Genomic DNA, 25,428 nt, shown 5'->3' on the forward strand with positions numbered 1-25,428 from the left:
AGCAGCTCCGGGCCGCAAAAGCAAAGGGGGATGTAAACATTCTTTTCGGCTTTCAGTGTATAGACGCACACAATTTTCTCTTCTGTGTCGAAATTTCAAAGGAGCTTTTGAAGTTCATGTTGTCACTGGTGGAATCTTGTTCTTATTGAAGTTTGGTGATGATTTTATTATGAGCAGAACTCCACCTTAGTCATTGAGCACTGCTGCTAGCTAAATGAGCCGAAGGGCAATTACCATAAAAGAAAGGTTGTTCAGCTTACTATAATGGAAAACTAATGTTGCCAAAAACTAAATATCAAAGAAATTCTGCTCCTTACAAACCAGTATCTTTACCGAACTTGTGCACCTATACAGCTAAGCCACGAAAAACTTACTGATCACCTAAGTCGGAAATGAAAATGACTAGCATCTAAAACAAATTATTTCTGCTCATAGGATGCAGAGAATTAGCTAAGAATCCACTTCATTTCTTGATGTCTTCCCAGATTTTGACAGCTGGTCACCTGCAACTGGGACTTGTGTTTAGGTAAAGTAAATGAACAGAACTAATTCGCATAATTATTATAAACGCTCAAGGACCCTGGCATGAACATTGCTTTAGCCACCTTGCTGAACGAAGGAAGCGTTTTTTTTTACTTTGGCTAAAAAATCACCCACTCAATCAAGATGGGCTATCTGCAAATCAGCACTCGATATTTGCGTAACTGTACTCAGGCATAATAGGCGTAATGTTCTTCCATTCTTCCCTCGATTCTAAGAAATAATGCTTAAATCTTTTGGAGAATAATCATCCTACCATCTGGTTACCAGGTTGCTTTGGATGACTCCTCAGCTATGCGTATTCCATGGGACCAGTTTCCTGTGGTCTTAAACCAAACACTTGTAACTTTGTGAACATTTATTGAGCCATGTATTAGCTGACGCGTCTGACCCGCAAGGCAGGTTTCAGCTATTTGCAAGTGTGTTTGAAGCTATAATTTTGCTGAGTGTTAGCTATTCCTCTGGGCCTAATTTCGCCCAGTAAACAGTTCGTTTCGTGACTTGCCGTGTGCCAGCGTGGTTTTTCACCGTCACCACAAGGTAGAAATGGGAACAGAGGCCGACAGCAATTATGGCATGAGGAAAAAGTGCTAGTGCTGGCAATTAAGACGGCAATAACTTTGCCGGGATAAAAATAAAAACCCGTAACGTTGACAGGGTAGCCAAATTTTGCGACAAATCAACAGGTTTTACAAGGAGTTCAACTGAAGCCTCGCGGTGAGAAATCAGGTGAGAATGTCAGCAGGCGTTGAACAGAGGCTTGGTCTGTCATGTGGTCGACTCCGCGCGAGTGACTACTGTCGGGTGACCACACTTATAAGCTAGATGCCTGGTCGTTATTGATAACAGCGTGAGTAGGGACTCCAATTTGGGACGTGGACAAGCACATGATCTTTTGATTTTTAGTTGTTGTGGTAGCCCATGAGTGGGGAAAAGAGAATTGTCCGACAATTTAGAATCGGGAGTGACTTAACTAAACCGAGAGGTCAAAATCCAGAGTCGCCCACAACAGCGTCTTGCGTAGTCACTGTAAGACTTTGGGATGCTAAATCTTAACAGCAAATACAGAATACGTAACAAATGAAGAAAAGCTGCCGCGAAGCACTGCCGACAATTGCCTTAGCATGTTGACGGACTTACTACACTGCACCAAGACATAATATCAAGAAAAAAGTAAGAATTACCGTATATTCCTTTCGGGAAGCCTCTGAAAGGCCCGGAATCATTTATCGCTGTGATTGCCGCGTCGCGACGGTATGCTTTATAAGATAACTCATTTCCTCCTGACGTGCTGTTTTTGTTAAGAACAGTGACGAAACTGAGTCTATATGCTTTGTGATGAAATTCAGTGCATGGATGTAGATATTATTTTTTATAGATTCTTTTTGTTGACTTTATGACGATGTGATTTTTGGAAGTTTGAAAAATTGAGTGCCCAGGATAACTGAACTGTGATGTCCAGAAAACTGTACATTAGATAGCCGATCTACATTTTCAACGCGCCATTTTGTTCTCATTGAACGCTGCGCAAATCACTGTATTCGTCACCACCTAGCAGCGTCACCCAAAATGCTCTTACTGGTGATGAAACTCTGGGGCTGGTCTGTCATTCACCAAGCAATCGCAAATCACCGCTCTCTCTTTGATATTTCTTTTGTTCCTTATTAAATATAGGCCCACAGAAGAGCGCACAGGCTAATTTCTTTTTCTGTGCAAATAGCTAAAGGTTCTTTCGAAGCGATTTAAGCAATTGCTAAGTTTGATACTTACGTAGGCAAGAAATTTCTAACAGTATGTCGACTTAGACAAGGTTGTGGCCGAGTCAGCGACCTTGCAAAGCGTTTCTTAAAGAACATATATTCCTTGCGAACTCTCTCCAGCCTTAGGGACCGTTGCTGCTGTCGCTCTCTTGTGAAAGTGAGAGAGCCAGATAAAAGGGGAGGAAAGACAGGAAGGTTAGTCAATGTAAGTACCGGCTGGCTACGCTGTGCCAGAGAAAGGGGTAAAAATAGGTCAAACAGTTAAGGTAAAATTTAGAATCAATCTAATGCATTTGTTGGAGCCAACAAATATAGCAAATGTCGTTATAATAAAGTTTTCTAGAAATATAACAATGGAGTGGCATTCAAATAGACGCAATGTTCAAGCATTTTATTTTATTTGCGTTTACGTATGAGCAATCGCTCCTGTTGCTCTGCGGTCGCATACTGTCACTTTCTTGCGAAAATAGCTGTTACAGTGAGGGTAAAGCAATTAGAACCAGTCAAATCCACTTGCGCCATTTGAATTCGCGGTAATGTTTCTGTAACTCCTGCAAGCAACGCGTCTTGCCGAATAGCTAATACGTGCTAGCCCTGTAAGACGACAAGGCGCGGAGACCCGAACTATCGTGGATGACACTATCTACAGGATTGGACAAATCTACATTACACCATCTCCGGAACCGGCCCTCTTTACTACTGCAGTCTCCACGATCTTGCCAGTTTACATGGCGAGAGACGGAATGGGCAGACAATTTAATCCCCCAACCTATTTTTCTGCCGTGTCCGACTGAACTTTTTTCCTTTGGCAGCAATTCAACTGCGAAAATATTTAAACACCCGACGCTGCGTTTGCTTTATCCACCGGTCCATTCCGTTGGGCAGACGACGCCCCTTGTCGCCACCAACTTTCTTTTGTCGTCTTCCGCCAACGTCGTTATTTCTAGTTGCTTCATGGCCATGGGGTAATGAAAAATGAAACTTCATCCGCAATTACCACCATTAGATTCCAAGCCCAGGTCACCGGAGCAATGTGCATTTGGGATTCATGCATGCAATCACGTAACCTTCATTGCATAGATATACATCAACCCTGTGCAATTTCTAAGACGTTTTCCTCTCAACAGAGACTGTGAGAGTGGTGGCCTTTGTGCATTTATTTTTAGAGGCCAGGACAAGAAATGCTGCAGCCGATGGGGATATACGCATCGCATAGAAATTGTCCTTTACAGGATGGCAGCATGCTGGCGTGGAATAATTTGTTGTCATAGCAGTTCAAACTTTCACTTTCATATTCACTTTATTTCCTTAAGCCACATCACTTGGGGCAGCATACCTTGTGTGCAGTCCAAAAAAAAAAAAAAACGTGTGCAACAGTGTCCGGCATTCGACATCAAGCTATTAGTATTTATTCGCGGCGAAGACCTTGCGATAAGAGCCAAGGAAAAGGCAGTGCTATCAATTTCAGGGATCCCGGCCTCCGGACGTACAGATGTAACTAAAAAGTAATGGCCGCGATGTAATACGGCAAATTCATTAAAATGCAAGATGGCTCAAATACAGAACGATGTCATACAACACCGTAGGTGCGTTAAACAATCCTAATTTGGAAGCTGCAAATGCTTTCCTCATCTCTGCGAATTACGTTATTAAGATGAGGGCTCCTTTCCCCAGATAATTAGTTTAGGAGCACAGGGAGAATGTGACGCAGCATCCCTACTTGCACGGAGTATATTTACATCAGCGATGGTCCTACGGCTGTCATTTAGTGGACAGTGATAGGTCCATTTCTAAACCCGCAATACTGTTTGGTATGTTGCTTTGAGCTATAACAACCTTATATTGGGGGCACAGTATATATTAAACATATATTTGCCTGGAAACAATGCTATCATTTCGAAGTAAAACTGCGGTATGAGATTAGCGTTGAACTTCTGAACAAATACGTTGCATTCATCTTGGTAGGAGTGTGAGTTGATCCATTCCTGCTTTTGATATCGTTATCCAAATGATAATTCCATATTTAATCAATTTAACTGCTATTACTGTAATTCGTCATATGACAATAAGCACTAAAATTACCCGACTGGGGAAGATACGAACAGTTGCGATGCATCAGTCCAACAATATTGCGCCGCTTGCTAGTTTATTGGTTGATGTGTTCATTCCAAGTGATGCTCTCTGCAATATATACAAGTAAGGTTCTAAATAGTATTACAATTTCTATTTTAGACCTATGCTATATTATCACATTTATTATCATATTTATTATATTTATTATATCATCATTATATCATATTATTACATTAATTATATTATCACACATTTATTATCATCTAAGTGCGGAAAGTAGACACCGATGCTTTTGCTCCATCCACGTTTTTATGCTCAGCGTACTCGAGTGCTGAAGAACAAAAAAAGGATGCGTGGCTACTGGGGCTGAACAGCAAGAAAATTTTCAGCGATAGGTGTAATCACAATCAAATATGTGAACATTTTAATTTTATATGTATCTTAACGGGAGAAGTACATGTTGCTGGACTAGTCGGTCCATCTTGCTGAGTACACCATAAATATGATCGCTTTGGCGCAAACAAGGAAGGACGGAAGAGCACAAAGGTTCCCTGTTCCGTTCCCTCCTATCTTCTTTGCGCCAAAGCGATCATCATATTTATGGTCTTCTGAGCAATATTGGGGCACATGTTGTGAATGCGAGATTGAAGACAACGAGCAAAAATTATTTAATGAGAGCTCATTTTGACATTTGCAGCTTTAAAATGCGCTACAATATACAAGGGTGTTTCAGTTAACGTTTTTCAGAAAGCATGCCTCTCACAGTTTGGAATGATCTTTGATAGAACTGCGAGCCATACTTTAGGGGATTTGGGGGACGTATATATGAAATGATTTGGTAGTTTCATATTTTTCTTCATTCATTCTGCTCATTTATTGTCGTTATCACTTGTGCGGAAAAGATAACTATATGAATAGATGATTAGCATATTTCTGCTCACGACTTAAGTTACCGCGAAAATGTTTCTTGCTACCAATGACCGCCTAGCCAAGCTGAGCATTTGAAAAAATTGCAGGGGTGTAAGCATGACATCCTTATTTAGAAAACGTATTCTGCAGAAAAAGAAACACCTGATATGTAATGGCTCTCCGCTATCAAGAGCACCGATGCCGGAGCGCAACTATGGGCTGTCCAGAGGGCCCACGATGCGGCGGTCGGGCAAGACCTGACTGTCCCAACGTGGGAGCGGCCCGCAGCGCGCTGAGTCGCGTACCTCAGGACCTTATTAAAGTTTTGCATCCATCCATCCATCCATATGTAATGGGGTCGGCAAAAGCATATCGACAAAATATTTACGCAGTCGTTTTGGAGAACGACGACGACGGATTGATGCTCTAGTTGAACGCTGGCACTGGCTCCGTCTTCGATGACCGATTTGGCATTGCATTTTGACTCAAATCGCAGTTTCCTTGCAACCAGGCCTGCAGAAAATACTTCGTAAAGCTTGCCTACTGTAAAACGTGTGTCAGGTTCAAAAAGAACGAGATAGACACTTTACGAAGTATTTTCTGCAGGCCTTAGCCCACTTACTCTCACGATTGAAGAGCCCTCCAATAACGTGCTGGGCTTCCTAGATATTCAGCTCGAGTTCATGGAACGGCACACGTGTTGGGAGTATAAACCTAGAGCTAATAAGCCCCTGTTATCGTATAGGTCAGCCCACTCGAAGCTCGTCAAGAGGAGCATTGCCAACTTATGTTTTGAAATGCTCTAAAGACGTCTTGCCACCACAAGATCTATACGAGCCTTATGGATCAATCGGGAAGGCTATCAGCAGCAGGGTTTCCGGAATCAGTGCAAGTTTCGGTCGTCGAGGGGCTGCTAAAAAGGTGCAGGTCGGATAGCACAATTCAGGACACGGCAAATCAAGGGACGGAACGTAGAAGGAAGGTAGCGGTAGTGCCCTACCTGCATAGAACGGCACATAAACTTAAGAAAATGGCTAGCCGGGTGGACACAAAAGTGGTATTTTCCGCTCCAGAAAAGCTGGCGAAAATATGTCGATTGACAGACCCGTACCGTAAGGCAGCTGCCGGTTGCTCTACGAATCATCGGAAAGCGCCAGTGGGATGCGCAGAGAGTGTTGTATATGAGCTTCCGCTGTCCTGTCTGAAGAAATACATCGGACAGACAGGGAGATGTCTTAATGACCGATTACGGGAACATAGCCAAACTGTGAAAAATAAGCAACACGGTCATCTGTCAACCCACTGTCAAGAATGCGGCTGTGCGCCGGTCTATTAATCCTGTCGGGTTCTTGCGAAGCACAAAGATAAAGACATGCGAGAGATCATTGAAGCGCAGGCTATCTGGCGGAATAGAGACACGTGTGTTAGTGCCCCTTCAATCGACCTGTTAGATAAGGAGACGGCTTTTTTGGATGGATAAGATTTGGATAAGGTGGCGCCACTGTGCATGGTTTATATAGGTGTACTTCCTGAAAATCAAGTTGTTGAAGTTAGCGCATTGTGTTGTCGTCTCCCTTCCGTCCTTGTTTGCTGGCGCTGAATATGCTTTCAATTTACCAACACGCCCAACAAATGGCAATGCTAAATGCTGTAGTACCTCGTTTTAGATCTAGCATTGCTTGTAATAAAGACGGCCATGCCTTGGTGTTGCTAGATGCCCTACACCCTCACCCTCCAGATAGTGGAATAGGGAACCTGCTATGCTATTGCGATATGACGACGACTGTGTGATGACGACATAACGAAACCTAAATGAGATGACTAACCTTCAGGGGCAGATATAAGACATACTACCATCGATTATAAGCAGGTACCTCACAGTTACTTTGCTAACATCTATGAAATCGAGTCCAGGCTAATTTTAGTGATACCTAAGTACCAAGAGCGCATGCTTTCATAAAATTAAGCATAATGGCACCTAAATTACAAAGCCCCCAAGACATCACTAGTTTAATGAACAATTATTTGCAGTCTGTGTTTGCTTGGGGTGATAGCTCAACATACACTGGTGCGTCACCTCTCTTTTGATCCTGATTTTACGCAAGCCCAAGTAGAGCCACCACTGTTACAGCAAGTGAAAGTGATGGGTTTCAGTGGCCCTGACAGAAAGCCGAATGCCTTTTTACGCCCCTTCGCGGAGGGCATATCTCATATTTTATCAATCTTATTTCGTTTGTCACTTACCACTGCATCTTTGCCTGACGATCAGCGTGTTGATCACGTCATTGCCACTAATGAATCGGGCGAACCATTGTTGACTGAAAACTACCGTCCCGTATAGCTGACTTCCACATGCTGTAAAATACTCGAGCATAGTATAAGTCATTTAATGAGTCATAACCTTGAATCTAATAATCTGATTTCAGATTGTCGATATGGCTTTTTTAAAGGTCTACCCACATCTGCGCAACTTGTTACGCTACTTCATAAAATTTATTTATTTATTTATTTATTTATTTATTTATTTATTTATTTATTTATACCGTTAGCCCAAAGGCCGATACAGGGTGGCGTAATCGTAAAATAAGCTTCAAAGATCGCTACAAATACGAGCGCTACACAAATCAATACAGAAAATAGACCTGCTTAGGTGCGCCAATTCTACACAAGAATATAAGCATTGAATAACAGGCACCGAACATTACAAACAACAGCTGTATCATACAAAATAATATTTTCAACATCACAACCAGACACTTCAATATCCCGTAGGATCATTTCAATCATGTCATGTTGCACATGCTGCTTATCATTGCACAAAAAAAGCTAACAATGCGAGAGGATGGTTACATAGAAGAATAATAGGCCAGCACAGATTTTTCAAACTGTTCTAGAGAATCAATTTCCTTTATGCTATGCGGTAAAGCATTCCAATCTTCAATCGCTTTAGGAAAGAGGGAGTACTTAAATGAGTCAACCTTTGCTGGTACGGGCATATATTTGCCCTCGTGGCTAGACCTAACGCACCATGATATTCGTGACGTTCTCTTTTGTGCTATCGCAAGGACCGTCTGACACGCGGCGGAGGCGTGGTTGTTTTAGTTAAAAAAACTTTGGTGTCTTTCCTTTTGCCTGCTGTTAGCACGGAGCATGAAAGTGTTTTCTGTAAGGTGACGTTGTCGGGTAACCAAGTTGTCGTCGGGGGCGTTTACAGACCACCAGGGACTCATCCAGATGTTTTATTAGAATTGTATGATTACCTTGACAGTTATCAAAATCAAAATGTTATTATTGCCGGGGACTTCAACTTACCTCATATTGACTGGTATTCAATGTCATGTGGCTCAACGGACACTAAAAGTTCTGAAACCCTGCTAGATATATTACTAGCACACAACCTTACCCAAACTGTTTACCTGCCTACAAGAATTACAGATTCAGCGACTTCAATTCTCGATCTTGTACTATGCTCTGCTAGCATCTCCGACTATAAAGCTGAAGTGAACGAAGGGATCTCTGACCACAAAATAGTGTACTTCACATGCGCGCTTCCTACTCGATCGCAGTTACGTACTCCCAGGTATATCACTGTTAAAAATTATGATTCTGCTGACGACCTTCAAATTGTGCATTGTTTGGAAGAAGCACTTGTACAGCTTGATACTGACGATGACGTGAATTCTTTGTGGAACAAGTTTAAGTCCTTGTGCCACTTTTGTATCAGAAAATTCATTCCAGATAAAACAAAAAAGATCGGTAGACAGAACCCTTGGATAAACAGAGACATCATTCATCTCAAACGTAAAATAAAACGATACCGAAAATCTAAAGATTACGACAGGACAATTGTTGGCACGATGGCAAATGACCTGGCTCTAAAACTGAGAGAGGCAAAGGAACATTATTTTACGGAAACACTTGGTCAATTTGCCTCTCAGAACTCCCAAAAATTTTGGCAATACCTATCTAACAAAGATTCCCAACTTTCGTGGGAAATATGCGATGGTGATGTAACAATTACAGATGCAAAGAAAATAGCTGAAGCATTTAATGCGTTTTTCCAAAGTGTTTATTCCACTGCGAGCACTTGTGTTGCCGAGATGAAGATAATTGACAGCCAAGACGTGATCAGTGTAACAATTGAGGGTGTGACTGAGCTCCTTCTACGGTTAGACGCAAAGAAAGCTACAGGGCCAGATAACATTCCTCCTGCTTTTCTTAAAAGATATTCCGAAGTATTAGCTCGATTTTTGGTCATTATTTTTTCTAAATCTTTAGCCTGTGGTACTGTTCCCGACGATTGGCGTTTGGCACGAGTAATACCAGTTTTTAAGAAAGGTCTCCGATCTTCTGTAAGTAACTACAGACCAATATCACTCACCTGTTGCTGCTGCAAAACTTTAGAACACATCATAGTCACTTACCTGAATAATTTTTTGGAGAGAAATAATATACTCACGGCTAATCAGCATGGTTTTAGACAAGGTTACTCCACAACCACACAGTTAGTAGTCACTGTCCATGAACTCGCTTCCGTGCTTGATGGGGGCGGTCAAGTTGACGCTATTTTCTTAGATTATTCTAAGGCTTTCGACAGAGTCCCTCATTCGAAACTAATATATAAAATGAAACTTCTCGGAATACCCCTACAGATCATAAACTGGGTAAATTCATACCTGACTGGTCGTAAGCAGTATGTGGAAATAAATGGATCATGCTCCCGGTTTTTGGGGGTAACTTCAGGCGTACCTCAGGGATCGGTGCTGGGTCCAGTACTGTTTAATATTTATATTAATGACCTAGTTAAAATTGTGGAATCACCTGTTCGCGTCAAATTGTTTGCAGATGATTGTATTATATTTAGCAACATTCGAACTGTTTCTGATCAGCTTTTTCTGGAAAAAACCTTGGATAGGTTGGCAGAATGGTGCAATGAATGGGATATGATTATTAATTATGACAAAACAGTGCATATGTGTATTACAAATAAGTTAAGAAAGCTAGAATACTTGTACAAAATAAAGGATATTAGGATTAGGAAAGTAGAAAACTGCAAATACTTGGGGATAACTTTAACTTCACGTCTATCCTGGGTGCCTCACATAGACAATATAACCTGTGCAGCCCGAAAAAGATTAGGATTTCTAAAGTTTAAGTTAGGTGACTCCACATCCTCATTAAGATTAAAAGCTTATAAAACGTACGTTAAGCCTCTCTTAGAATATTCGAGTATCGTTTGGGATCCACACACAGTGGTAGGTATTGAAAAATTAGAAAGGATTCAAAGGTTAGCCGCGCGCTTCATTTATAAGCGCTTCAAACGACGTGATTCTCCAACGAGTATGCTGGAAGCCGCAAACTTGGAACCACTAACTGATCGAAGAAAAACTGCCAGATTGAACTTCCTTCGCCAGCTTTATTACGGGAAACTAGGAATACAACCGCGTGACTATATTATTAAGGACACATCTCGAATTTCCCGCCACAAACACAGCCACTATTTAAAACCGATCTTCGCACGAACAAACCTTTTCAAAAACTCATTCTTTCCGAAAACAATCAATGATTGGAATGCCCTACCTGGAAATTCCCACTGGTTACAGCCACCCACTTGATGAACCTTGTTGACTGTAACCCTTGTATATATTGTACGTTTGCGTATGTTTGCTGCGTAACCAGTGGGGGTTTCCTACCTGGAAATTCCCACTGGTTACAGCCACCCACTTGATGAATCTTGTTGACTGTAACCCTTGTATATATTGTATGTTTGCTCTTTTTTGTATCTGCTCACGTAGCCCCCTCCTGCTTGGACAGATGTCCGCAGTATTGTGAAAATAAATAAATAAAGTAGGTACCTTTGAGTGTCGAAATTGAAGTGGTTATGTTTCATCAAATAAATAAATGTTAGTCTAGCCACTTTGCGCCGCAATGAAAGTTCGGGCAAGTTTAGTTGAGTGAGCGTCTCAGTCACAGAATCCGTGTACCTATATTTTGACATAATAAAACTTGCTGCACGCCTCTGTAGTTTTTCAATTTTATTTACTTCATTCTTCTTATACGGATCCCATATTATGCTAGCATATTCTATCGTAGGACGTACCAATGCCAGATATGCAGTTAGTTTAACATCTCGGGGAGCAAGACATGGCTGCTGCTCGAGACTGTTATGATCAAGTTGATGTCAGCTTCCTTGATTTCAGCAAAACATATTGCCGCGTCGTTCCATCTAATATTCTTACGAAGTCAGTCAACATAGAGTTCCTTCCGGCTATCTTCTAAACTGCGTTGTACTTACCGAACCGGCTTCAGTTCATTGACATTGACGGTAGCACTTCAGGCCTAGTGGCAGTGACGTCTTGCGTTCCCCAACTCAGTGTGTTTGGACCCACTCTCCTTCTAATTTATGCAAACAGCTTTACAACAGCGAGACAGTTCAGTATTATTATCCGTTTGTTTGCAGATGACTATGTTTTGTACAAGAGAATCACAAGCTCTAGAGATCAAATTAGCATGAACAATAGTACATGAATGGTGCGGCTCGTGGTGCAGGTCTTAAAATCTGAGAAATCAGGTTTTCTTCAAGTCCCTAAAAAAAGAAAGAACTTGCCATCCCAGCCCTGTGAAAGTGGATGTCTAGCGAAGCTGTTGAGAACCACCACTACAAATGCTGGGAGAGGGGAGGGAGGGTATGCAATGCTTCACGGCTTTAGAGTAATGGTAGTAGTAGTATGCTATTCAGAGTGGGAGTAACAGTAATTTTAACAGCATGCGTCACCCACAGCTGTGCTGCAGCAACACTGTAATAAGATGCTAGGCTCATAATTTTGTATACGAGAGGCTAGGGACGTCACACCCCGCGTCACAAGCTGGCGTCATCGCGGCATATTACGCAAGAGTAATGTTTGCCGGGAAACGTATGTGTGGAACATTACGTGCTTCGCATTGCTATCACAAGTGCCTTATCATCAGTGATGTCTTTCGTATCCTTGTTTTGAGCTTTTAGTGGAACGTAGGTTTGAAGAGGTCATGGAAAAGAATGAAACCCTTCAAAAAGAAAACCAGGAGTTAAAGAAAGCCAATGACACTCTCATGACCGAATGCACTAAAATTAAAAAGGAACTAGAGGAGCAAGAGCTCATGATTACAGCTAATGAGCAATACTCCCGGAACTGCAACGTCGAAATAAAGGGAGTGCAGGAGAGCAAAAGTGAAGACCTTGTACAGACAGTGTGCCAGATTGGAACATCGCTTCAGCATAAGGTTGAACCGGATGATATTGAAGTCGTGCACAGGGTGAAAACTCGCAACGATCAGGCGCCATCTAACATTCTCGTGCGGTTTAAGAGCCGCTGAAAGCGTGACGCATTTCTTCAAAAGGCGAAAAAGACTAGGCTTACCATGCATGACCTTGGCCACTCCTCAAATGAACCCATTTTTGTGAACGAACATTTGTGTCCACCATTGAAGCGGCTCCGGGGCATGGCCATTGAGAAAAAGAGAGTGTCAAACTGGAAGTTCGTGTGGGTCAAAAATGGCCATATTTTCGCGCGTAAAGATGAAGACTCCCGAGTGGTCCGAGTGACATGTGCATGGGACATTGATAAGATTCAGTAAGCCTACATAACTGCATTTCTTTGCTCGGTTCACATAGGAATGGCCGTTACACCCGACGACGTAAATAATATATTTGTATTAGAAAATATTAAAGGATTCACATGTTTCCACTTGAATGTAAGGTCACTACGGAACAAAGAAGATCAGTTAGGTATTCTCTTAAACTCTTTCAATTTTAAGTTTGACTTCATATTCCTAACCGAAACATGGCTTACTTCAGAAAGTGACACTCCAAAACATGAAAATTACAGCAGTTTTTCGAAAAACAGAAGTAACCGAAATGGTGGTGGGTTGCTTATGTATGTGAAAAGTGTCAGATGCGATTTAATGGAAAACTATTCGTTAATGACGAATGACGTAGAGAGTCTTGTTGTCCGATCCAATGATCATATGTTTGCTGTCATGTACCGCCCGCCTGATGGGAATTTACTCAATTTCTTTGCCTACCTTGAAGATCTGTTCATGTATGTAAACCAAAATGAACTGACACTTGTCCTTGGCGGAGATTTTAATATTAATATGTTGGACGCATCCACCCCGCGGCACACGTTCCAGACGCTTTTAGATTCGAATGGTTTTCACTGCACGGTTAACACGGCAACACGCATTACATCGGCCACAAGCACATTAATCGATCTATTCATTACCAATTTAGCACCGCATGATAATATAGGTGGTGTTCTCGCCTCCCATATTAGCGATAACTTACCTATATTTCTGCTTATTAGGTCGCCGCACCGTAAGACTGCCACACAACATTCAGATAATCGGAAAATTCAAAACATTAATCGAATCACGCTTGAAACGTCTTGCTCTAAGTTAAAAAGGATAGATTGGGACCCTATATATCATGCAGATACAGTTGATGAAGCGTATGATACATTCTTACGTTTGTTTAAAGAAGCCTACCATGAGTCTTTTCCTTTAATTACTATAAAAAAATCCAGCCGATCGCGGAAACCTTGGATTTCGAACTTCTGCCTTAAACTGATAAAAAAGAAAGACAAACTTTATAGAAAGTTCTTGTCCACGAGAAACCCTGATGACTGGGAACAATTTAGGCAACATAGAAACAATACAACCGCCTTTCTTCGTAGTGCGAAAAGGGAATGCCTATTTACATCTTTCAATTTGGACCGTAATGCAAAGGCAGATGTAGTATGGAAGAGGATAAATGAATTATTGAATCGTTCACCTGCGGCTCAAAGTGCTCAAGAGATAAGCGTAAATGGTCTGGTTTTAAAGGGCCGCCAATTGGCTGAAGCATTCAATGACTTTTTTGTCAATCTAGTGAACACGTCCCACTATCCTGAGGCTGTTAATCAAATCCAGAGTAATAAAAATAGTATATATCTGAACCCTACGAGTGTGCATGAGGTTAAAATGACATTTAACCTGCTCAAAAATAGTAATGTCTGCGATCTGGATAACCTACAATTAAAACCTGTTAAATATACCATTGATATAATTGCAGCACCACTCGCACATATTTATAACCAAGCGATTAGTACTGGAAATTTCCCCGAGCGGATGAAGATCTCTAAAGTAATTGTTATTCACAAAGGAGGTGATAAAAACCAGTTTTCTAACTATCGCCCTATTTCCATTCTTCAGTGTTCTCAAAAACACTAGAAAAAATAATACATGGTAGAATCGAAAATTTTGCCTCTAACTTCAACTTAATAACTAACGCTCAATACTGCTTTCGTAAAGGCAGATCAGCAGAACTCGCTTTATTAAACCAATATGAAATAATTTTAAAAGCTTTTGAAGAGAAGGAATTTATAGCTGGTATATATATATATAGATTTTTCAAAGGCCTTCGATCGCCTGAACCACTTAACGTTGCTAAAAAAACTCGAGCTGTATGGTATACGAGGCACACCCCTACGACTTCTAACCTCTTACCTAAAATTGCGTAAGCAAGCCGTAGTGATAGGTGATTCTCTATCCTCATTTAAAAATGTGAATGCTGGTGTTCCCCAAGGGCCATCCTTGGTCCCCTTCTATTTACCTTTTACATTAACGACATAATTAAGATAAACGCGAAACCGACATTTGTTATTTATGCGGATGACACGACACTACTGTTCCGAAACTCTAACACTACGACACTTCACCTCGATATAAACGATTGCCTTGACAAATTGAACTCCTGGAGCAAGCTAAATTCATTGGAGATAAACGTTAATAAAACAAAGGCAATCCTGTTTTCACCCAAACAACCCCGAGCTGTGCTAGAAGGTAATCTTCTCCTCGGTAATGACATTGTAGAAGTTGTGGACTCTGTTAAGGCACTTGGTGTCCATTTTCATAAAAACATGTCCTGGGATCTGCACATCAATCATGTTATTACCCGTATTGCAAAGTCTGTTGGTATTTTAACAAAGTTTCGATTCTTTTTACCACAAGAGGTGTAACTAAAAATTTACAATGCTCTGTTCCTTTCTCATCTTAATTACTGTATCCTTGTCTGGGGAAAAACCACAACAACGAACTTAAATCGCATATTCGTACTCCAAAAGAAAGCTCTTCGACATATAGCCAATGCAGATTACCACGCTCATACTAAACCACTTTTTCATCGTTTTAATTTAGTTTCTATTCACAATCTTTACTCGTATCATCTGGCGATAAGATATAAACAAAGCATCAACAATCCTGGAAATTTATTAGCTTCCCTTGCAGACCGGACAATTCGAACGCCGATACATGACACTCGTAGCACGGAACCCTGGCAAATACCATTTTCGAGAACATCCTATGGGGAGCAAATGCTTCGCTATTCTCTTCCTATGCTAATAAATTATCTACACAAACAGACATTAACGACAGAAAATAGTAATAGAACAAGGCTCCGCAACTTTTTTGTACATGTCGAATAACAACTTTATAAGAAAATGTAAAATTGACTTATATGTTGATAAGATTGTTTTCTTCTCATTTGTACGCCTGTGCTATTGTAAACCAGTTATTATCTTGTTATGTATAGCTGATTCTACTGTTTATTTGTCGACTTGTCACCTTCGCTGTGCCTTGTAAAAGGGGGCCCGAACCCCCGTCAAGTGGACTAGCTTCCACATTTTGTTCGGGCGTCCTTCCAAAGTTCTTTGGAAAAATAAACATGATTTTGATTTTGATTTTTGATTTTGTATGCTGTTCTGTATATTGTGGGCGTGATTTCAATAAATGTATTCACTGTTCGCTTCTCTTTGCTGAGTGCTTGTAGCCTCTTCATTACGGGGATATGAGCCATTGCATTTTTTGCTTGCTTACGGGCATATGAGTGCTTAGTGATAAGGGAAGTACGAGCCATTGATGATGACAGTTTTATGTCGACGGACGCCAAAGAATCCCAGGATCCGGGCAATATATAGCTTTGCTGTCACAGACATTGGATAAGACGTACTTAATCAATGGTGCTGCAATAAACCAAGAAAGACAATACAAGTATTTAGGAGTAACAATTACGAATACGCTACCATGATCTGGGCACATCGACATTTGCCCATCTGCTACCCGCAAGTTCCGCTCTTCGAGATGCAAATTTAAAAACGCGCCTGCTGAAGTAAAACTGCTAGCACATAAAAGACTTCTACTGCTATAACTTGAGTATGCTTGTGTCACATGGCATCCTTACTCAATAAAAGACACAAACAAGCATGCACTGGTGCAAAGGCGGCCTGTGCGCTTAATTTTGAGCAAGTATATATCAACAAATTCGCCATCAAAACTTATGCTTGACAACAAAATTACTCAACTATACATTTGAAGGAAAACCACAAGATCAAAGTTCCTCTAGCTAATCTACACGAACTCTCCAAATGTAGATGCGTGGGCATACTTGACATCCTTCCCACCACTTTCCTTAAGAAATCGCCACGATCACTACTTTCAACCGAATGTTGCACGCACGAAAAAGATAACAACTTCTTTTTCTGCCACGCACGAGGAAAGTGTGAAACGCATTACCAGCACATATCTTGATATCCGATTATGTAAGTGTTTTCGAGCATGCAGTCAAGTCTTCTGTATCTATATATGATATCTGGATTAATCCTTTACGTTTTCGACTACTTATGATTAGACTCGTACAACCACTGTGTTGACAAATGAACCACGTTGCAGCCTACTTTTCATGTAAACCACACATGCTTTGTTTACTTCACCGCAGTATGCACTTAATAAAAAAGAAATAAAAACTGTGCCATTTATCTGAGAATTCGTAAGTGTACAGACATGAACCTGCTACGACGGTTTCCTTCAATGGGCGATGTGTAATGATTAGCCAATGGTGTAGCCAAAACCACCATAACGGTTTTTCAGGTGCACCCACTGAAAGCCATTGAAGTTTACATATCACTGCCAGCTTGATGTAATTGCACTCACACTGTGCTTAGTAAATTTTTGTTGATTAGAGGCAACATGACTAAAACATAGATGGAGTTCTGCGTTCCAATTGCCAAGATACATTTTAATGTTAGTCGCCACACCCGCAGTGAACCAGTATAGATCAACAAGACGCTTGGACTGCCCATATTTCAGAGCGGTGAAGCAGTACGTATTCCCAAGCTGAGGCCCCATTAGATAAAAAATCCTCTAAATTAGCCCACTTGAGCGGCCTGTTCCTTAGATTAGACTAGACGAACTCGCGTCAACTTCTGCGCAAATCTGTAAGAGCCTCACGGGCACTAACAATGTGAAGAATATAAAGCAGGACTTCACACTTCCGGCTATAGTGTTTAACACATGTCATAGCTAAAAGCCGAGGAGTATGCATCAAAAGAACAAAAGAAAACGTAAAACAGGACAGGCGACGCCGTCGTTTGTTAGTGGCATCTTTTCCTGGTGGTCCGGCTGACTATGGAACCACCGTCGCACTGCTGTCTTGGTTTCACGACCTTTTGCGAAGTCATAACGCCACCTCCTCACGCTTCTCAAAGCGAGACACCTTTTCCCATATGTGGGCTGCAGTTCCCTGTGAATTTTTATGGGCATTCGTGCCTTGCTCTATAGAAAAACAATCACGTTTTGTTGCTTTATAGTGGCTAGAAGTTGCTCGCACGCCGTGCACGCGTGGAGCACAACCGCCATCTTCGGCAAATGGCTGCAGCGCCGTGCCGCGGAGCTACCGGCATAGAAAGCCGGGCCGGTCCAAGAAAGGTCCATCACTGGGAATAGATATGTGGACGTCGCATTTACAGCCGTAATTTGGCTAAAAAATAAGGGCAAGTACTTTTTGATATACGATTGGCAGGTTGATGAGCACAGCAACATTTTTAACACATTCGGCATTCTGAGTTTCAGCTCTCTGTTAACCGAAGCCATTGTTATAGAGATTTCTAGGACAATCAATTTAAGATGCCCCAAGTCATACCTCGCTTCCTTGGTGGCGGTAAAGCTATGGCGCGAGCAGAGAGCGGGAATGAACGCGCGAGTTCTATGTGCCAAATAGATTTAAGAAATTGCCCCGTACCATATTTTTATCTACCACTAGATATAAGCTTAAAGTATCCCTCAGGAACCAAGATTTAACTTCCTGCTGCACATAAGAGATGCATTTTCTTTGTTTCCACATATTTGTTTTTCCCAGTTCTTGCGTTGTATCTACTACATTGTAAATATATGCATTCTTGCCTATTTGCACAGTGTTTTACATCTATGCTCAGGATATGCTATTAGGGTAGATTACCTGCCAGTAATGTGTCAGAAGGACGTCTGTTGGGCTATTTGGTCTAACATTGTAAATTCCAAAAACAGTGCAAAAAATACACATAAACAAGACACGAAACGCGAATAAGCGCGTCACCGCTGTTTTTGTGATTGACAAAGTAATCTGTCAAACTTATTTGACTTTTTTTCCATCTACGGAAGTAGTGAAATGATCTTCTTGGTAACCTTGGTTTAGCACCTCGAACTACATTTGTTAGTGACCGCCTATAAAGGAGGAAAACCTTTGATTCGTTTGTTCGACAACCCTGCGGGTCACCGCCCGATGCTTCCATCGGCGGTTACGCAAGTTGGACATCAGCAGATTGGAATAAAAACATATTGGAATAGTTTCACGTTATAGGGCCCTAGGTCTACGGCATAAATACGCAGTCAGTGATGGAGAAGGCCTCAATGGCTAGCGAGTTGTCAATTTGTAGACGCCTGAGCGCTTCCATAAAGACAGTAGAAATTACGGGAGAAGTCACACGAGGGATGAGTGGAACATATTGTAAGGCTTTCACTACCGCGTTATACTAAGCGTGGCCAGGGTGAGTTGTCGCTTCTGTGGGAGTCTTTACCCTACATATATGGTAGCTGGCAACTACAATGGCTGCACCTGTGCTTGCTTGAAATCTTGTTTATGTTTCTGGGGTTTTAAGTCTTGTTTGAATTCCGGTTTATACCACATGCTGCAATGTTAGCCAGTAACCTAGAGACGGAGTACATTCTAACCGCTTTGGTTCGACTATACCTTTGTCCTTGCTTCACCATAACCTAAGGTACAGCTAATGAATTCAAGACACTCCTTTAGAGCGAAACCTATCAAACCACGCTACCTAAGAATAAGATCACACAGTCTATAAAGACTACATTACAATTTCATACATGTCTACAACGAAAACATAAACGACTTGTTTAACAAGCACATTTAGCATACTGGCATAACAGTTATCCGCTTCAACAGTGCTTATTTGTTCACGCACATACGACAGCTATCAATGTAAATTTCATTTTCGTCATTAATAAAAACAATCGCAGAAAACTTCCTAGTTCCGTCAAGGAGAATTTTGGAATTCCGAGCAGTTGGATATAAATATGGTCAATAGTTTTATAATGCCGAGTAATAAACGGTTGCAATGTATGGCAGTAGAAAGCCGCACTCCTTACCTATAAGCACGGTTTGTCATATTCTCACGCTGCACGGCGAAGCCGAAGGGAAAGAGAGTAGCGGAAGGCGCAAGAGAGCTGGCCGCTGCCTGTTGGCCTTGGATGACCGTCCTGTCCAATCCACGTATCATTTTGTAAATAAATCCATCCGATCCGTTACAATCACCCTGCAGGTTGCGTGTTCAGGTGGCTAGAAAAAAGAGCTCTAGCACCGCCTCGACGCAGCAAACTGTGGGCCAGGCGACCACCGGGAGACGCTGACATGAACTGTTCGGACGGTGGCGACGATCGCGAGGAAGAAAACATTCGGCCAAGGCAAGCTGAATACTCAACACCTCATCGAGGAACATGCACACTCTCAGGCAAAGCAAATGAGCAAGTCTACGACTGGTTGAGACACTGCCAGAGGATGAGCCGCCACAATCAACGGAGCGCGTCTGCACAGCTCGCCAATGGTGTCTTTTTCGTTGCCGGAACGGCCCTTGTGTGGTTAGAGAATACCGAGGGCTTGCCCACAGCTTCGAACAGCTTAGTCGAAGAGATCAAGAAATGGTTTGGTTATTCGCTTTCGAAAAAGAAAAGGGCTGAACATACACTTTCACGACACGCGCAATTACCGGGAGACACGTGTATTACCTCTATCGGGGAAATCGGGGAGCTTTGCGGAATTGTGAACACTGACATGTTGGACACCTAATCAAGGGAATCACCAAAGATCTGTACAGTATTTTTATATCTAAGGAAGACATCGCTACTTCGTCCGACTTAAGGAGTCAGTGTCGTACATTCTGGCTGTTATAACACGCCGCATTCGTCTAAAATTTGGTGGGACTGGACAACGCCAGCAACATGGCAACTGTGGACGTACCTCACTGTAACGACCTTGCTGTTTTATTACGGCGATTTATCAGCGATGAACCGGCTAATTTTCAAGGCACAGATGCTAACCAGTGATGCGCGCTGCTTCGAGGCACCGGCGGGCTGGCCTCTTTCTGCCTACAGCAACCGTCTCATCTACGACAACACCCATGCCCAGAGCGCCATGATCTAGTCACAATGTACGAATTATGAACATTGACAAGACAGACAGCCTCGATGTGGGTCCCCCATCTACAATACGCCTTGGAAATCTGTGCAAAACTTCAATGAAAATCGCCGCCCACCTGTGCGCTATAGTTGCGGGGCTCAGGGGCACATCGCAAGGGATCGCCGCCGTCGCCTGCAGCGTGCTCCGCGAGATCGCGAATATCCGCCTCGCATGCAAAAAACTGCATACTGGCAACCATTTACACCTCTTCGCAAGCCGCCTCGAGAATACGCGTACACGCCAAGGAATGGCTTCCCACAGCCACAGCTGGGAAACTAGCTGGTGCGACCGAAGGAGGTGAAGTCGCGGGGCGGCCAGTTTTTAAAATGCTTCCGCCTGTACTCATTTTAATAAACAAAGTGTGTGTTTGTGTCCGTGATGCAGATAGAGTGGCTCCTGTAGTTACTGCTGCTTCCGTGTCTGTGACGTGTCCTTCAAGAATCGCCTGAATCCGAAGTTGATGTTTGCTTAGAACGGAAATACCACGTTTCAAGGAGTTGGCGGTGAACTGTTACGCCCTGTGGGAGTACGTTCCGTTGTGATAACCGTCGGTTGAAAGACATTTGGAACTGCAATTTACTGCGTTAGCGTGCCCCATGCATGACAATATTCTTGATATTGACTTTTTTACGGGAGTGTGGAGCAACATTAGACTTCAGGGCTGTGGAAATTTCACTCAGAGACCACCGACTATTGACGACATTCCATCGTTTCGTCCACAAGTATTTTGCATGTACACTGATGAACGCCTGCCGGCGCAGACGGCAATGTTCATTCCAGTGACCCTGTCACACGTCTGTACCGCTTTATGTTGTCGAATAATTAAACAAAAATGTTGAATCAATAAACAAAAATACGTCAACACTACAAAGAAGACTGTACATGTGCCTAGGTCACTTATCGAAGTCGTAAAGCGTTGTGCTCACGTGTGACGGTGAACGTGTCCTCCGAGTCGGTTATTCTGCCTGTCGGACTAAGGTAGCATGTTTTGAAAAAGGTGGTGTTGGGAACATTTGCGCTTTTGCTATTTCTACGAATGCATGCTCGTCACTCAGTGAACATTCTTCAAAATTTAAGAGCATAATTATTAAAGCGCTCCCCTCTTTCCACCAACAAGTGCTCCAGAGCTCCATGCCCACTATGCTTCAGTGTTTGACTTTGCGCAGGAGCATCGCCATTCAACACCGCCCTCTCGCGTAAACCACCGCATCAGTACTGTGACAGCGTAATATGACAGCGAAGGCGACGCACTCGCCAGACAAGGAGAATACTGCCTTCATAACGCCGAATGGACTCGCGGAGTTTAACGTCATCTCTTTCGGTTTGTGTATGTATCCGGCGAGATTGAAAGCGTTCATGGACACGATCCTACACAGACTTCGATGGCAAATATGCCCATGTTACCTGGACAACGTTGTCATTTACGGAAACACATTTCACGAGCACTGCCAACGACTCGAAGTTGTTCTTGACTGCATATGGCCACCTGTGCTGGTCCTGAACTCCAAGCAGTGCCGCTTTGGCTAGTGTTAAATAGTTGGGCTTCATCGTCGACAAAGAAGGCATGTTCCCACACTTTAATCCCTTTAATACCGTGGGGATGACGCACATAAACAAGTGTGAATGCATAGAACTGAACGCAAGTATTCCGAGTGCAAGTATTCTACGTCATGGGAGCTCAGTAATTCATCGTGCGATAAGATGCGCTGACATCTATCCGTTCAGCATGCCAACTTGTTTTGTGCCCGGTTGTACCAGTTAGTACAGGACAAACAGAGAAAAACGGCACTTTTTGCCCCTCCACGTGACACCGAGGTTTTTCAAAAGTGGGTGAGAGCCATTCCCCGCGCAGCCAAGCTGCTCGGGAAAACGTGTGATTGTGACGTCCATTTTCAGCCTGCAGATATCCTGAAAACGTACCGGCACATTAACAACGGCAACGTCGTAGGGAAGAGCGCGGTCCGTAGGCACTTAAACGCGATGCGGTGCTGGCGCAGTTGCCAAACTTGCCAAGCTACCTGGCCGATTTGCGCAAAAGGCAAAAATCACCGAAGAAGAGGTACAGAGGTGTCAGCCATTTCTTGCCACTGCTCTGTGAGCCCAATGAAATGCCAGCGGAGGAGGGTATACATCCAGCACAGAGACCATTAGCTTTACTGACGTTATTGAGAATTGCGTGTCACTGCGGCTGCCGAAAAACTGGAGTGTGGCGATCTTGGAAGAAAAACTTCCGATGCACCAGCAAGCCGTGTTTTATAACGAAACAATGCAGGGATGTGTTTACTCCGTTCTCAATAGTGTCGTGATGAAAGAGCACTTGACGTACATAGTTTTCGGCAACGGAAAATTTCAGCAGAAATCGCCTGTTGACGTCACAATCTAAAATAGGTGTACAAGAAGTTTTGCAAATCGTGCACGACATGCCTCTCTGCCGTGGATACACAGACAATGACGCTGGTGGTTCCACCAAAGCTGAAAGAAGTGGCGATACCTTGTACCACAAGAACTGGTCAGTTCTAACCAGTGCGGACCACGGAGTGTGAAGTATGTGTGTTAGCATAGCAAAAACTTTAAGGAAGCAAACTCTCTCAAAAGAACCAAGGAAAAAGGTTCCCGTAGCAACTAGCATGCTTAGGAAACGACTAATTCGTACCACAGCGATCCGAGAATGCAAAAAGGCTGAATTAGGACGCCTGAGCGTCAACTTCAAGAATGCTCTCACAACAGGTCTTGATGACATCCTGAAAGACCTGCCTGAGGCTTAAAAAATGGCTATTCGCACGGCTGTCATGCAGCAACCAGCGAAATCACCCCGTGGGCTCCCGCCGTGGTTCCTCAGTGGCTATGGTCTTAGGCTGCTGAGCACGACGTCGCGGGATCATATCACGGCCACGGCGGCCGCATTTCTATGGGGGCGAAATGCGAAAACACCCGTGTACTTAGATGTAGGTGCCGGTTAAAGAAACCCAGGTGGTCGAAATTTTCGGAGTCCTCCACTACGGCGTGCTTCATAATCAGAAAGTGGTTTTCGCACGAAAAAAACCCTATAATTTTAACCCCCTAAGCGTAGGTACTCCAGTGAGTGGCCTATGATTTGCTTACTGCTCAGGTTGACGAGCCCGAAATGCTAGAAAACCTTGTCATAAATGAAGTTACTGCTTTTACCAACTGCGACTCGCGCGGAGTCGTGTTGCTTGTTTCATATCAGCATGCATTACTGATAACTCATCATCAACGCTGCCTCCGGAAAGATAATGACAGGAATGTGAGGCTGTGAAGCCGTGAAGCCTAAATCACTAGCAACAGAACGGGTACTGGTAAGTATTTTCGCTCAGCACAAGCGTACGCAGATGTGACAGCTGCCACAATTAAATCAGCCTTAGAACGCAACATATCTCGTCGAAAGCTAAGAGATATGAATGTGCACATGCATGTACTACTGCAAGAGCAGCACTAAAACTATTTAATGGAGTAATAAATAAGACATAATAGTTAAATATCTCCAGAAAGAAAAAAAGATTAAACGTGCTATGCGTGCCGGCACTCGGCGCGCTAGCAACGTCGCCCGCTCCATCACTCATCCTTCGACCATAACGCCGCGGTGGGAGGGATCGCAGCAGGCCGCTTGCTGCCTATGGGTGCGCCGCGGAGTTTGGAAACTAACTAGATTTAAAAACGTTGGGCTCATGGACGCCGAAGCCATCGGTGATAAGAAGTTAGTTGTGCATAGACGCTAGTAGTGCAATTTTAGCGAAAACTAAAATTGATGTCAGCCAAAAGGTCTATATGCGATATGTGCAATACCGTTGTCGATTGGGGCCACTCCTAGCTGACCACTAAACTGGAGCTGTTTAAATAGGATGTGAGAAACTAGCCAGAATAAAAGCTCTGATAAGTCTGTTCGAGTGAGGCATATGCAAGGCAACTTTTATTGCATAACTCTTCAGAATTGCGTTTCAAAGCAAATTCAGGGATCTTAATTATAGCCATGTTCTACTCTAAGCAGTAGACATACACTTCTGCGGCAGCAACGCAAAAAGCTCATTCGAGGCAGCAGCATACTTCTATAGATAACGCCGCATGCCCGTCAGGCACACGTCACTGGTGGTACAATCTTATCAGACCGACTGGACGATACAGAACAAGCTGCGTTACTGGTTCTTTAATTTACATTCAACACGGGGCATGCTGCCATTTGCTGTCTGCCTTTACCACTGTCAAGTCCCCCTAAACAGCTTTGTTGTCAAAACTAATGAGGCTGCAAAAATGGTGCCGTTGCAAGGGAAAAAGTATGCATTCTTTAGGAGAAAGAAGCCTGACTGTGATTGGCTGACATCTAACACAGCTATGCAGGCACGAGATATAAGTCTACCAGTTGGCAACAGCAAATTGTTTGTAGCCAATGCTTCATCTTGTCTTTCCTAGTTCTATTGTTTGTGCTGTTTTATTCCAAGTGTCTGGCTCTAGCATGTTGAAAGATCTACCAAGCGTTGTCTGGACAACCATGCTACAGCTGGACTTGAGCTCGCATGGCTGTTTTATTCCAAATAACTGGCTCGAGCCTGT

This window comes from Dermacentor albipictus, chromosome 8 (genome assembly GCF_038994185.2).
Source record: "Dermacentor albipictus isolate Rhodes 1998 colony chromosome 8, USDA_Dalb.pri_finalv2, whole genome shotgun sequence".
NCBI lineage: Eukaryota > Metazoa > Arthropoda > Arachnida > Ixodida > Ixodidae > Dermacentor > Dermacentor albipictus.